We start from the raw sequence: 15,458 nt of genomic DNA, 5'->3' as shown, positions 1-15,458 counted from the left end.
AATTCCCTTTTTCTTATTTGAGAAAGTTTGTGGAAAAATGGAAGAAAAGTGTGAGTTTGTTTTTGTGCAATAAATTCTGAAATCTGTGCATAGTTTTTTTATAATATGCATTTTCCAACTCTTTTTGTTTTAAATTATTTATTGGGACTAGCAGATGGCATAATGGTTACATCACTGGACTCTCACATAGTTGACCACAGTTTGAGTCCTGAACCTAGTGGTTTAAAACTCACACTGGGCACGTGTGAGTGTGTGTGCAAAATCCTGAAAGAAGAATGGAGGAAAAGGGACTGCAGCATGGCCATCGCCCAGGGGGGGTGATTTCTCGCTTTCTATCTCTGTCTCACCACTGAGTGCACATACCTTATAGCAAAAATCTCTCTCTTAAGAAAAAAAAATTAATCTTATTTATCATTACTATTTTAAAATATTTCTACATTGTACAAGTGGTCACCAGAGAGAGAGAGTGAGAGAGAGCAAGAGAGAAAGCAAGTTGCCATGTCTAGGGCTCTATAGGTGGTCAGCTATGTGGGAATCCAGTGCTTCAACCACTACACCACCTGCTGGACCACCCTAATACATTTTGTAGACATTCATATATATGAAAATTATGTGTTCTAATTACTGAATAAGTTACAGTAAAATTATTTGTGCATTTTCAACTGACATAAATTATACATATCACACTAAGAATAAAAACTGAATGAAATCTAAAAGACGGATATCTTTTCTTATGCTTCTTTCTTTAACCCATAACAAATTCTTAAATTCATTTCTTTCTTTTATTCTGTTTTTCTTTGAAGAAATATAATTCATCTAAAATCATTTTACCTGAATCAATAAAATTGAATTACTGTGTCATCAAATCACCAAATACATAGCAGTTGGTATACAATGAGAAGGCTTCAGCTTGTTTTGAAAATTTATTTTATGTTTGAATGAATTTATTTTTATTTTTATTTTTATTTTTTGTATACTTTTCAGCATTTAAAGAAATATTTAGCCAAACTAGGTAGAAAGAAACTTTGCCAACTGGACTGAAAGTCACCCATGTATTGTTCCATAAGAGCAGCACTCACCCTATTACATTAAACTCTTTGAACATGGTTGTACCCTTCACTGAAAAAGCAGGTGTCAGGCGAGTTGATTTTGCAAACTGACTTTGCAAGTGGTGGAATGACAAGGAGCCTTTCAGATTTATAACTCATTCACAAACTATTTCCTACAAACGATAATGTTAGGAGGTACTTCTGCACTTTAGATGATAATTTTCAATGAGAGCTTTGAGGATGGAAAAAACACTAACTCACTTTTATGACAAAAAATCTTATCTACAGAAAACAGTTTTCCAATATTATCAATGACCTATTAGGAACAAAAGGAATGCAATCAACTGTATTTCTATTTCTAGAGAATTTTTTTAACAGGGTAGCTTCTATTTTAAAAGAGTTGAAGCTTGCATTTCGTAGCTTAATACAATAACATGACTTTAATAAATTCTTGTACAATTATAAAGAAGTGTAGATGAACACATAAGTCATACTTTCGAATAGGGGAATAAATATCGTATAATATGCTCCAAAGACACTGTTACTTTCATATTTAGATGGTCTCTCTCTCTCTTTTTCTTTTCATGCCTTAACTGCTTTTGAATATTTAACTAATAAACTGATTTAGATGAAGATTGTTCTAGAGCTTTAATCAAAACAAGACTTAGCATCCAAACACATGTGTATACAGATAACATGTGGAAAATCCCAGATGGGTTGAAAGACTTCTAAGATAGAGACTCTCATTAAGATATTGAAACGGGACCAACAGTTAACGTGATGGCTCTGCCGCTGGACTCCAATGTAGTCAACCGCAGTTTGCGTCCCGAACCCGGTGGCTTAAACTCACGCCGGGTGCATGTGCATGTGTGCCCAAGATCCCGAAAGGACAACAGAGAAGAAGGGATTGCGGCGTCGCCACTGGGGGGGTGATTTCTTGCTTTCTGTCTCTCTGTCTCTGTTTTTCTGGCAAGCGCACATACCCTATAGCAAAAAAAAACTCTCAAAAAAAAAAAAAAAAGATACTGAAGCTATACTCTTCACGTTACAATTTAAACATTCGTATTCCAGAAAATGAGGAAAAATTTACTTTGCATTTGTCTTTCCAGACTAAGAGATGGGAGAAATTTTAGAGCTTTTTGATGAGAGATTCTAGAATTTTTAGATTTTGGAGAATGTAGTTTGTCTCTAAATACAAAACATAAATAAATAAGGGTCCAATAGAGACAATAGTAGATAGTAGTTATTTCAACAATTTTTTTCGACTACTACCATTTATTTACTAAACAACAACAAAATAATTATTTTGTTACATATAACATAAGTGAAAAAATGAAATTGTGAAAATTTATATGTCTCACAGCTCACAGGCTATGACAACCTGTGAATCGGCATTTAGGGAGCACCTTTCTAACCAACTCACACCTTATAAGAAGTTGAGAAATAAGTAAGTGTGTATGTGTGTGTGTGTGTATATATGTGTATATATATTCTTTGAAGTAATATAATTCATCTAAAATCATTTTTCCTGAATCAATAAAGTTGAATTACTGTGTCATCATATGTAAATATACATATATATAAAAATACATATGTAAACATATATAAACATATATATAATATATAAACATATATACATATATAAACATATACATATATACACACACACATATATATATATATATGTGTGTGTGTGTATATATGAGAGAGGTTTTTGCTATAGGGTTTATGTGCTTGCCAGAAAGACAGAAACAGAGAGACAGAAAGCAAGAAATCATCCCCCGGTGGGGAATGAATACACCACAATCTCTTCTCCACTCTCCTCTCAGGATCTTGGGTGCACATGCACACGCACCCAGTGTGAGTTTAAGCCACTGGGTCCAGCACTCGAACTGTGGTCGACTACATGGGAGTCCAGCAACATAGCCATTACACCATCTGCTGGTCCTGAGAACATTAATTTTGTTACTGATACAGAAATAAGATATGTCCTTCTGATTCTGAACTAGTTTTCATTTTGCCTAACTGAAAACCTAGCATAGACTTCTAAGTCCCCTCATCTCTCAAAGTCTTTGTTTTCTTATTCTTTAAATGTGAGTTGCTGATTTAAGACTAAGGTGACTTTCAGCTCCCTAATGTCTAAAATGTAAGAATACAGATTATTCATCCAGTCGGCATGTGGAGACACAGAAACAACATCTGGAAAATCTCTCACTAAGCGGTAAACCAAATGGGGAGAGACAGAGATAAGAATGTGAATCATATTTCTCCAATGGGTACACACTATGAACCAGATGGGTCACCCAGTCCCGTCAGCGACTGACGAAGTTTCCTGTCAGGTCTACTCACTCACACCACTCACACCATGCCTCCCAGCTCCAGGTGTGCAAGTCACAACGTTTTCTGAGGGTCGTGTTCAAAGAAGCTCACTGTTTTAAACTTACAAATTCAAATCTGATCCAAATGCTGTTGTACAGGTAAGACTATTCCTACCTGATGAAAAGTGCCTAGTTTTACCCACTAATTAGAATGAGAAATTTTATTCAATAACACTTAGTGGAGCATTTATTTAGGAAAAAATACATGATAGCTAGAGAAAATAAAGAAACTTTAGGGACCAGCAGTTGGCTTAATGGATAGGTCACTCCCATGTAGTCCACCGCGGTTTGAGTCCCAGACATGATGCCTGAAACTCACACCGGAAGCACGTACACCTGTCCCCAAGATCCTGAGAGGAAAATGGAGGAGAAGGGATTGTGGCATGGCCATCCCCCCTGGGGGGTGATTTCTTGCTTTCTTGCTTTCTGTCTTTTTGTCTCTGTCTTCCTGGCAAGTGCCTGCACTCTATAGCAAAAACCTCTCCAAAAAAAAAAAAAAAAAAAAAAACCAAAAAAGAAACTTTTGCCTCTCCTCTTGCAATTTGGGAGAAACATGAAATGCCAGCTTTTCCTGTTTTTAATGAATTTTAAAACTCAGAGTAGGGTGCTGGTTGCTGAGCAACGGAGAGCAACACAGAAGGGCTGCTCTCCACAGGCCCTGGGTTTCTATGTGATTTCATGGAGAGGTTGTGGGGGTCGGTGATGGCGAAGATGAAATTTCCTCATTTCAAAAAGTGGGGGAGGATGAGTTGCAGACTAAGTATGATTAGGAAAAACAAAGGAATATAGTGGTTTTTGCACTCCAGTGTTTTGAGTTGCGATTCAGATGAGCTCCACGTAAAGTGTTGAGGTGCAAAGAATCACAGGGGTCCAGAAGAGGTCATTACATCTCTGTGGGAGTGTCCATCAGAGTCTGAAAGCTTCTCCATGGGGAAGACTTTAGTGCAGAATATTGTTCACCAAAGAGAAGACAGGAGGAATAGGGAAAGGTCACACCTGGCAGCTGGAACAGCATGTGCCAAGGTGAGACTGAGACCTGGCGTCCTTAAGAATAAATACATTTGGAGCCATCTTGTGGAGGGATTTTTTTTTTTTAAAAAACTGTTTTGTTTTTCCTGCTGCTGAAGGGGATTCTTTGACATTTTTGAGGCATGTTAGTACCTTTTTTAGATTTGGGTTCAAAAACATTTCTCTGGGAACAATGCATTGCTAAATTACTCATCAGTTTCTTAAGGTGCAATTGTTTCCCCTCTTTATTTTCTCAGTGAATTAATTCTGCTTTGCTGAGAATCTCTTTTCTTCTTTTGCATCTCTTTTGTTCTCTCACCATCATTTTGCAATTGAAATTGATTTTTTTTTCAAATTTCCCTCCAAAATAAATAATGCATTCATGCACGCACACACACACACGCAAAACCTATGTGTTACTGAGACTACTCTATGCCATGCCATGTAATTTAATGCAGAAATTCTACCCATGGAATGAAAAGGTATGGATGAGAAACTCAGATGCTGATAGAAAACCATGGACCACATCATCTTAGAGTACTATCCCATTACACTGCCTCTATCATTAATTTTCCACCAAATCAATGGCATAGACCTTAGTCCCAACTTTTTTTTCCCTGCAACTTGCAGATTTTTTCCTGAAAACCCACGAACAAGACCTATGGCATTAAAGAGACTAACAGTTCATTCATTGTCTAATTATTTCTGTGTGTAAATGTTTAAAAATCTACATTCTAGGCACAGCGTTTAAGTTTTTGTTTCACAACAGCTGTGTACCAAATGCTGTACTGGGAGGGTACTCTAGCAGAGACTGTGACGCACACAGAACTGGCCTCTACCTTCCTGGAGTGGGTAGGACACACAGTAAGCATGCAACTCTTCTGTGGCCCTCAATTCTATAATGGCCATGCACGTCATCATGGGAAGGAGGTTGCCGATCACTGAAGGCAGGCCATGGGCTTAAGAGCAGCTTTTCAACGCAGGCTACCTGGGACGCTACCCAGCTCACACCAAAGGAAGAGTGAATTGAGGGAAGAGTGGGCAGTGGCACAACAGTAGAGGATAAACCAAACAATAAATTAACTACCAATTTCCGGAATGAGACAAGTTATTTCTAATTTTCTTATTTATTTTAATATGTCTGTCAGTTATTGTGACATCTTTAGAGCATACAGATTTTGAAAGTAATGCGTCTGCCAGAAAATTCCTCAATATCTGTCAAATGAAAGAGTCAATGTGTGGGTAAGTTATTATTTAGACAGTAACACGTAACGAGGGGACCAGGCAAGATGCATCAGCAAAGTTCTGATGATGTGAACACAGGGGCAACGGACAAAAAAGCAAAAATAATCCAAAAATGTTTGACCTACTAATTTATCCACTATAGCATTCCTAAATTTCAGTTCAGTTGTTACTTAGGTTTCTCTCAACTCTTTTTTTTTTTTTTGAGAAGTTTTTGCTATAGGGCACGTGTGCTCACCAGAAAGACAGAGAGAGACAGAGAGAAAAAAAGCGAGAAATCACCCCCCAGGGGGGATGACCACCCCGCAATCCCTTCTCCTCCATTCTCCTCTTGGGATCTTGGGCACACACGCACATGCGCCCGGCGTGAGTTTAAGCTGCCGGGTTCAGGACTTGAACCGCGGTCAACTACATGGGAGTCCAGTAACATAGCCATTATGCTAATTGCTGGTCCCGGTCTCGCTCAACTCTTCATTTTGTTGTGTAACTAGGTATCCTGCCACGTAATAGGGCCTGAGAGGTGGCAGCTAAGTAAAGAGAATAAACTGAAAATAAGCCTTGCATTTCTTAGAGTTTTCAAAATAAAGGCTTTATTGGAATTCTGAGAACAACTATTGAATGTATTTACATGTATATGTATACAATATATGGGTATACACATGGGTGTGGTTTATGGGTGAATGCATTTGGTGTGAGTTCAAGCATATATATTTATGTATATACACATATATGCAGCTTATGACAGACAACTGTATAATTCACATATATGCCACATTTTGACTAATCGACGTAATGTTCATTTCACATGTTGTATAGCCTTCACAAAAGCACACAAATATGAAAACATCTCAAAGAAAATTTATGACCACCAGGCTTAAGTAGCATTTTCTTAAAAATGTGCCTTCCCGTTTAAGTTTTACAACTTTTGCTTTTGCTTTTTGGCCTACTCATCATGAACACAAATGAGCATACTTCACGTGAGACACCGGCACAAGACTTACTCTGTCAGGATTAGTGAAAAAGTCAAGCGCAATTTTATTTCAGTTTTAAGGATTTCTTCCAAGCTGGCTCAGAGAAAGCCATGGAGCCAACAAAGTAACAATACGTCTATTCCTGACATGTGAATAGGTCTCAGTTCTCAGGGTGCCAACCTAAGGAGGTGCAGAGCATCTCAAACAGGCATTAACAGGGACCCTGTGTCTGCCGCATAATGGCTTAACCAGCTGTGACCTCTAGGGGGAACCCCATTCTCAGGAATTCACAAGCCCAACCCTTTACTTTCAATAATGCCCTCTTCCATCCCGTTCAACCACCAAAAGCAGTTATCTTTGGCTTTTAGATGTCCACAGATGGCGCCTTAGCCTTGGAAATTTTTAGCTCAACTGGGAATAACAGATTCAGGCAAGGTCACAGGTCTCAATCATGATTTTAAAAAGTCAATGCTTCTTAAACATTCTAGAGTAAGAAAGGGGTTTGGGGTTCGGGAATTTCCATGAAAGCATGTGAGTTTTTCCTTGAACAGCTCAAGTTCCTCTGTAATGCTCTGATGATTAAAGATCAAATTGGGGGAACCAGCAGTTAGTGTAATGGCTATGTCTCTGGACTCCCACGTAGTCGACGCGGTTCGTGTCCTGGACCCGGTGGCTTAAAACTCACGCCGGGCGCGTGTGCATCTGTGCCCAGGATCCCGAGAGGAGAATGGAGGAGAAGGGATTGTGGCGTGACCATCCCCCCTGGGGGGTGATTTCTCGCTTTCTGTCTCTATGTCTCTGTCTGTCTGGCGAGCACATGCACCCTACAGTGAAAATCTCTCCAAAAAAAAAAAAAAATAGATCAAATTGGTATTGGGTTTCTTCCTAAACATTTATACATAAGATATGCAAAAGAAAATGTCTGATATAACCATAATTGGAGCCATACTGGGAATTGAAAAAAAAATTACAGATACATTTTGTTTTTAAATATGGACTTTACAGAGTCTTGAATATGCAAATATGTGTGGTGAATCTTCAAGTGTGACAGTTCCCGCTACCTTTTTTGTAAGAGTATTTTCCTTGGTGCAACACCTATTATTCTTTCTTAGCACTTATGTCCCAAAGAGCATAGTTTGGGGGAAAGTCAGAATATATGTGCTTCATCCTGTGAAGTTAAAAATAAATGAAGATAAAGTAAACTATTTTAGAAAGAAGAAAAAAAGGGGAGATAGATTTGTGTAGAACTGACTCATGTCAGTTTCTCTTGCTGGGTTTTATCCAGAGGTGAATGTAGACACTGCCCATTTCAGCCCTATGAAGTCAATTTCCTAAGTTTATGACAGTTAATGTCCCACGGCCTCCTAGAGACAGGAAAGGACATCAACTGCTTTTCTTTGCTATACAAGGCTCTCCTCAATCTGGCTACTGCCTTTTTGTGTGCTATCGTACTTTTCGGTTAGTTATTTTGTTTGTGGCATGCAATGAGCCTACAACACGAAGCACTTCTTCACACACTGCACCGGACTTTCGATGTGTCAGTTCCTGCACATACTCCTTCTCCCTGGAATCCTTCCATTCCACCTACCACCCTTTCTCCTCTTCCTCCCTGTGCCAGTCCTCTCTTTTCATCTTTTAAGACTCACAATATTGCATGGTCATCTTCACCTTCCATGATTTCAACAGCATGTGTTAGCTGGTTTATCTGCTACCCTGACTGGAATAAGCTTCTCAGGATCAAAGAACCATGTCGCGGCTCTCCCACCTGCTGCCAGCAGAACCTCCACAAGGAAGGAGTGAATGTGGTAGACCTAAGAGTTTATTTTTGTATGTTAGTTAACTGGATGAAGGAAAATACACTTATTTACTTCTTTATTTTTTAAATATTTAATTTTATTTATTATAATGTTTAGTTCACTACAGGGCATGTGTGCTCCTCAGAGAGTCACAGTGAGAATGAGAGAAAAAGAGAGGGGGAAAGTGAGAAAGCAAGTCATTAGGTCTGGGACTTGGACCATGGCTAGCTGTGGGAGAGTCCAGGGTCTTAACCACCATGCTATCTGCTGGCCTTCATTCACTTACTTCTGTTATCAAGCTTGTCAGCCTAGAGGTGGAGACAGGGAGAAGTTAGTAACTGATTAAAAAGTTTTTGAAACTTTTAAAATTACCATTCACTTGATAGAAAAGAGAAAGCATAGCTGCAAGCAGATTTCCAATGTAAATGGATGGTAGACACAGAATGAGTTCTCAAACCATGGAGGTTTAGTGCTTTCTTCTCATTCCTTTCTTTCTCACCCAGCCTTGATATCTGAGGTCTCTCTAGAAGGCCTGTAGCTCCAACGGACCCTGACCCCTTTTTCAAATTACTATGCTAGGATATATCCTCATAGCTAAGCCTGCTTTAACTAAATTTGATTTATTTCTTTTGAAGAACTCCATTCTTCAACTCACCAAGTCAGGCAATATCACATATGTGTCATACAATGTGGAATACAGGGGTTAACATGCTATTGTAACATGGTACCAGTCAACACAGAATTCCTTAAGACTAGAAATAAACATTAGATTTATTTCAGTCTTTGTTTACAAATGCAAATGTATAGGTAATCACAATGAACTGTTTTCACATTAAAGTATACCTATTTAGCTTTGTGGTTTAAAATCTGCAAAAATTGGGGCCAGCAGATGGTGAAGTGGTTATGTCACTGGACTCTTACATGATCAGTTACAGTTCAAGTCTTGGATCTGGTGGCTTAAAACACCCGGGAGGGTATACATGCATGCCCAAGATTCCAGGAGGAAAATGGAAGAGAAGTTATTGTAGCGTGGCCATCCTCTCGGGGGGGGGGGGGGTGTGACTTCTTTATTTCTTTCTTACTTTCTGTCTGTCTCTGTCTGTCTGTCTCTCTCTCTTTCTCTCGCAAGCACACAGGTCCTAATGCAAAAATCTCTTTACAAGCATCTGCAAAAATCTTTCACATGTACTTTTTACCCATTCATGCAGTAGGTGCCCATTGTGTGTCAGGTTCTGGCAAAGATTGAACACCTACAATATTCCCTCTGATATTAAAGAATGTAATTTTTGGGCCAGAAGGTGGTATGGTGGTTAAGGTACTAGACTCCCACATGGCCGACTATGGTTCAGTTCCCAATCCTGGCAGCTTGAAAATCACACCAAGCATGTATGTATGTGTACTCAAGTCTAGGGGAGAAAGGATTATTGCATGGCCATCTCCCCTGGGGGCTGATTTCTCTTTGTCTCTCACTGTCTTGGTCTGTCTCTCTCTAGAAAGCACCCTGCCCTATGGCAAAAAACTAAAATCATAAAGAATGTAGTTTCATGAGCGAAAAAAATCATTTGTTCCTAGCATCAAGAGTAAGGACAGGGTAGTGGTGGAAGGGCTATAGAGAAGAAGCAAGGCTTTATTAAGAATTTGAAGTACACCCTGAAGGGAGATAATGTGGTAACTAAACAAGAAGCTGTCATCTCAGTAAGTGCTATACACCTGAAGCTGATAAAAAAGTTGACTCATATTCTTCATGAGAAAAAAATATGTAAGCGTTGATTTTCCTGTTCTCAGTTGGAAGTTCTAGGAAGTACAAATGTAAGACTTCCTCACTTCAGAGTATTATAGCACAGTGGGACATTTTGCGGCAGATCGTATGGTTCAACAGACCATGCCATATGTGATGATTCCTCTTTCACAAGTAAAACCGAAATGCAAAAAGAAAGTACAAAAAGATGAACCAAAAAGGAAAACGTAAGGTAATGGACAAGAGTAATGAGGCAAGAAAAGCAGGAACAGGGTTCAGATGGTATTTGTGATAGTTGAAAGGAATCAGTAAAGAACCACCAATCAACCAAATACACAACCATGATCTGTTCATGCCTGTATGCTCCTGGCTTATCTAGGAGTCCTCCTGGTATTTTGCTCAGATACTTTATTTTATAATGACCATTTCGACGATACAACAATTTCTCTGAATTACGTATGAAAATAGAAACGCATCCAAGTTTAACTTTCCTACCATTTGTAGTCTATTAAGTCAGAAGTTTCAATCTTTGGACTGTTTGGTCATTTCTAATAATTTCCTTTGAATTTTCTCTACCTCAATTTGAAAATGTCCTACTCACACTCATTTTTATGCTGCAATGTTATATATTTTGCACAAAAGTTTGAATCGCCTGTTTGTATAAACATTTTTTCCATAGTAAACTTTTGCAATTATTTCCCTACGCTGACCTTCAACTATGTTTCTTTGGGTCAAAGAAAGTCACCTATGTTCTCTACAATGGAACCAAGTAATTTGCTGAATCTTTAATTCCAATTAATAAACAAAATCATATGCTCCCTTTTTTTAATACGTGCAACCATTTAAGGATGAATAAGATAGGGTGTTTAGGCTTAGGAATTGTATACACAGTCCTCCAAACAAAAGCCTCCATTACAATAATGGTAACTATTGATTGTACTAATACCATCAGACTGTAACTATTCCTTGAGTTCGCCTTTTAACAACAATGTACATATTTGACCCCCGTCTTCTCAATCTCAACCTCTTTTTTATTCTGATAATCATTTTCCCTAAAAGCTTTATGAAGCATCATCTTGTTAAATATTTTTTGTAACAAAATGTAAATATATGCTCTTTTCCCCAAAGATCTGAATTCTGATAGTCCTCCTCTGAGCTGATCTCACCTCATCCAGTGTGTACCTCATCAGGTAAAACCCAAGTACAACAATTCAACAAAGTACTTTCAAATAATTTGCATTGATTGGGTCACTTCTCAGTGTATGTTCCTAATTTATAAGAGCAGTATCCACTCCATAACTTTACATATGCTTTTAAAACCCAGAGTGATTGCTCGGATCCAAGGCTTCATTCATTCTGTGTCCGTTCTGTGCCACTCAGCCTCGTCTTTCCATTTGGAGTGGAGTGTCTTGCAGTGTTTCTGCTGTAAAAGTCCTTCCTTAACTATCTTTCCTTCTAACTACTTTTACCCCTTCACAAAACATGAATATTTCTTACATCCCAACTTAGGTTTTCTTTCTGTTATTATTTCCCCCTCTGGAACATATATCTCTCAATAGTTTCACTCTTTTCTATGACTTTAGCTAGAATTTGACATGTTCCTGGCATAGAGTACATGCTCAATAAGGTTTTAAAGATTTATTTATTTATTACTATTATGTTTAACTTGTTATAGGACACATGTACTAACCAGAGACGGGAAAGTGATAAAACAAGTAACCAGGTCCTAGACTTGAACCACAGTCAGTCATATGGGTGTCTTTAAACACTATGTCACCTGCTGACCCTGCTTGGTAAGGTTTTATAAAACAAATGTATCAAATAATCTTTTATCAATGGTAATCTCAACATAATTTATGTACATACTGTACTCCTGAACTCTGCTTCTGTATTTCCTCTTTGGCATTTCTATCAGAATTTCTTAGAAGTGCCTCAAATTTGACTTTAACTTTTTATGGTTGGCTGTAAGCTACAGAACAGTACTCAGCTTTAAGCAATTCTTTCTTCACTCCTGCACAGTAAGGTCACTTGGAAAATATTACTGTATACAAGTAATGAATTTAAAAAGCATTCTTTGGTGCTGTCCTTACAATTTATCTTAATTTCTTGGGGGTGACTTATCTTCCTGAGGTTAATCTATTAACAATGTTTTCGATATTATAAGATAGTCATTGCATATTCATTAACTTACTTGTTTATTACTAAAGAGTTAGTAAGAGTCAACTGTGTGTTGATTGCTTTTATTCCAATGGGGTGAGGAATTTTTTAAAAATGCCAAAACATCAAATACATATCATCTAGAAATTATAAAATAGTAATATTATGGAGACTCTCACTTTTAGGATCATTTAGAATGAAATGCTAGGCAGTTCTCTCTGAAAAGTTTATTTTCAGAGCTGCGAATGATGAGAAGGAAGTTGGACTATGAAGGTGCAGAAACGGTGAATACTCTGGGGAGGAGACTGTAAAGCACTGAGTTGGGGAAGAGTTACCTCTATCTGAGGGTTAGAAACGGACACAGCGAGCGAGGAAGAGTGTTCAGAGAGCCAGTTCATGTGTATTTTTGAACTATGGCAAGTGTTTATGATGACCCTATGTCAGTGGGACAGCATTAAAGGGTAGAGGATTGACAAGATCTAACACATCATGGAAAAAAAAGTTGCTATGTATGAGAAATGTCTAGTCCCAGTGCGAAACAGAAACATGGGGATGCATTAGTAAGTAATTTTACTTCTCATGAGACTTAACGGTGGCTTTTCCTAGGGTAATCAGAGTAGATGTGGAGAGGGTGGATTAGTGGCATATTTTGAAACTGGAATTACCAGATCATGGAGTTGGATTAGAGGGTGAGGAAAATGAAAAAATCAAGAATAGCTCCCAGCTTTCTGGATTGAACAACGTATTAATAGAAATGAGAAAGACAGACAAGGGAAAGGTTGGAGGGCACAGGGCTGCTCAAGAAGCTCTATTCTACACCCTGCTAGAGAGGTTATAGGCAGTGGAGCTCAAGGAAGAGACTTGGGGGCTGAATGAGTTGAAGGAGAAAGCAGTTTGGGACTGAGCACACCCTGGGGAAGCAGAAACAGGCAATATTCTTTCTTTGTTGCTCCATGTGCATTCAGCTCGAACATCCCATATACACAGAAACTGGACACAGTCTTGTGATTTTCTCTTGCCCCATGCCATATGCGTTCAGAGTAGGCTGCCATGGAGAAGGCCAGAATTTGTCCATTTTTTTCATGACCGGTGAACAGAAACATCTGTCTGGCAAAGATCAAACATCAGTCAACTACAGAAGAGTAGAATACAACTTAAAATCTAGAGAGTAGAAATGTGAAGAGCAGAGTCATAACACTGCAGCCCAGGCCTTTGACTCAGAATTCCAATTTGATTTTAGTCTCTGTCCCAAAATACTTCAAATACAACATACACAAAATGGGATTTACCAAAATCTGCTCCTGGGAATTTCAGCTGAACATGGCATACTGAGCATACTCATGGACTTATCACTTCTTGTCCACAAAATGCTTCAAAGGCACAAAAAAGCCCATCTCCGTAAGGACAGAAAGAAACAGAGGCACTGGCAGCAACAACATTTTACAAGCCACTAGGTTAACAGACAAGTGGAAGTGACTTAGGGAAATTGATACAGCTGAAATCTAAATGGGTGATTTGGGAATTCCAGAAGCAAGTCAATTTGCAGCATAGAATCCCAGAAAGACTCAGGAATAGGAGGACTCAGATGTGACTAAAACTGTGTGAAAACAGGTCCCAAAGCAGACAAACCTCTGAGAATCCTGGTTAAGACAAATTTACATCCCTAGACTCCATTCCTGGAGGGGTACTGCTACTCCCATCCTTTAGCAGCAGATCGGGGGCTTTCATTCCAGAAGAGGTGGATTAGACAACAAAACCCCAAGCAAAGCTAGATTGGGGCTAAGAGAAAAATGTACATTCTGAAAGATAGGACTCCAAGTCTTCCCCTGCTTGGTTCTGAGAATTCTTATGGGAACTCTTAATGCACCTGAGGATAATATTAGAGAATTCTTTGATCAGGAAATTCACCAGACCAGAGAAAATATTCAGAGATGCAGAGTCAGAAAACATGTCAGGGTATGGCCCAGCATACCCTACTGGGGCTGATAAAACTATCCACACAATGACCTGTTCTACTTACACACCCATGAATATCTTAGTCCTCTGTCTTTTCAACAGTCATCAATCAGTTATAAAAGCCATCAGTCAAAGAAAGATCAACCCACCCTCCCAACACAGAGAAGAATAAAACCTCCACAGATTCCTCACCATCTCAAACAACCTCTTGGGTCTATATCCACAAACCCTATTAGCAAGTGGACCAAGATTTCTATAATACTACGGAAAGTCTCAAGGGTTCCACTGAGTTCATCTTTTATGAGTAATGATTTCCACATTTACTACTTTTACTTTCTAAACACCATTGGAACTTGGGAGAGACATCCTGTATTGTGGTTTCATCATTCACAGAAGCCTCTGTTGTGTTCTGTATGATGAGACCTTAGTAGTTAGTGTAGTCTCCGGCCCAATGTACATTGTCAGTAAATACATAAATAATATTGCTATGACTAAAAACCAAGAAAATAGGAAAATCGCAAAAATGGAGAAAGAAATTAGAGACCGTTACTTCAAACCTGACCGCCCAGTTCCTCACTGCTTCGGCAAACCAGATCTGTTATTTTCTAGTCTTAATCGTTGTGACAGCAGATGTCAAATTCCACAACACAACGATTCAGTTGTTACACATCTATTTTGGTAGGTTCCGTAGGTGAGAAAAGATGAGCACTCTTTCTACCCAGATTGAGATCACAGTGCAGTTTACTGAGTCACTGTGAGGCTGCGAAACAAATGTTCTTACCAGGTTGACAGTCACTGCAGATACCATGAGAACTGACTTTCTGCTCAAGAGACATCGCCACAAACCTGTAACTGTGGTCAGGTAGAACTTAGGAAAATGGTTTATGATCCAAGATATAAAAGCCATTTGAATTTTCTTTTAATAATTTGGGCTTTAAGAAATTAAAATATAATTAAGGTAAATAAATAGACAAAAAACAGAAACAAACAAAAACAACAACCTGTCAGCAGACTTCATGCATGGGACACTCAAGATGGTGTATTTGGTCCCACAGCTGGTTCAGTCCCTGCTGTGGGCTGTGAGCAACTACAGTGTCATGCAGGGGTCCATAAGGGGTCTGCTATGCCACTCCGAGATATCTCAGTGGGACCAGAAAAGTTAC

Source organism: Tupaia chinensis, unplaced genomic scaffold (genome assembly GCF_000334495.1).
Source record: "Tupaia chinensis unplaced genomic scaffold, TupChi_1.0 Scaffold143877_1, whole genome shotgun sequence".
Classification (NCBI taxonomy): Eukaryota; Metazoa; Chordata; class Mammalia; order Scandentia; family Tupaiidae; genus Tupaia; species Tupaia belangeri.
Note: the sequence above shows the minus strand (reverse complement) of the source record.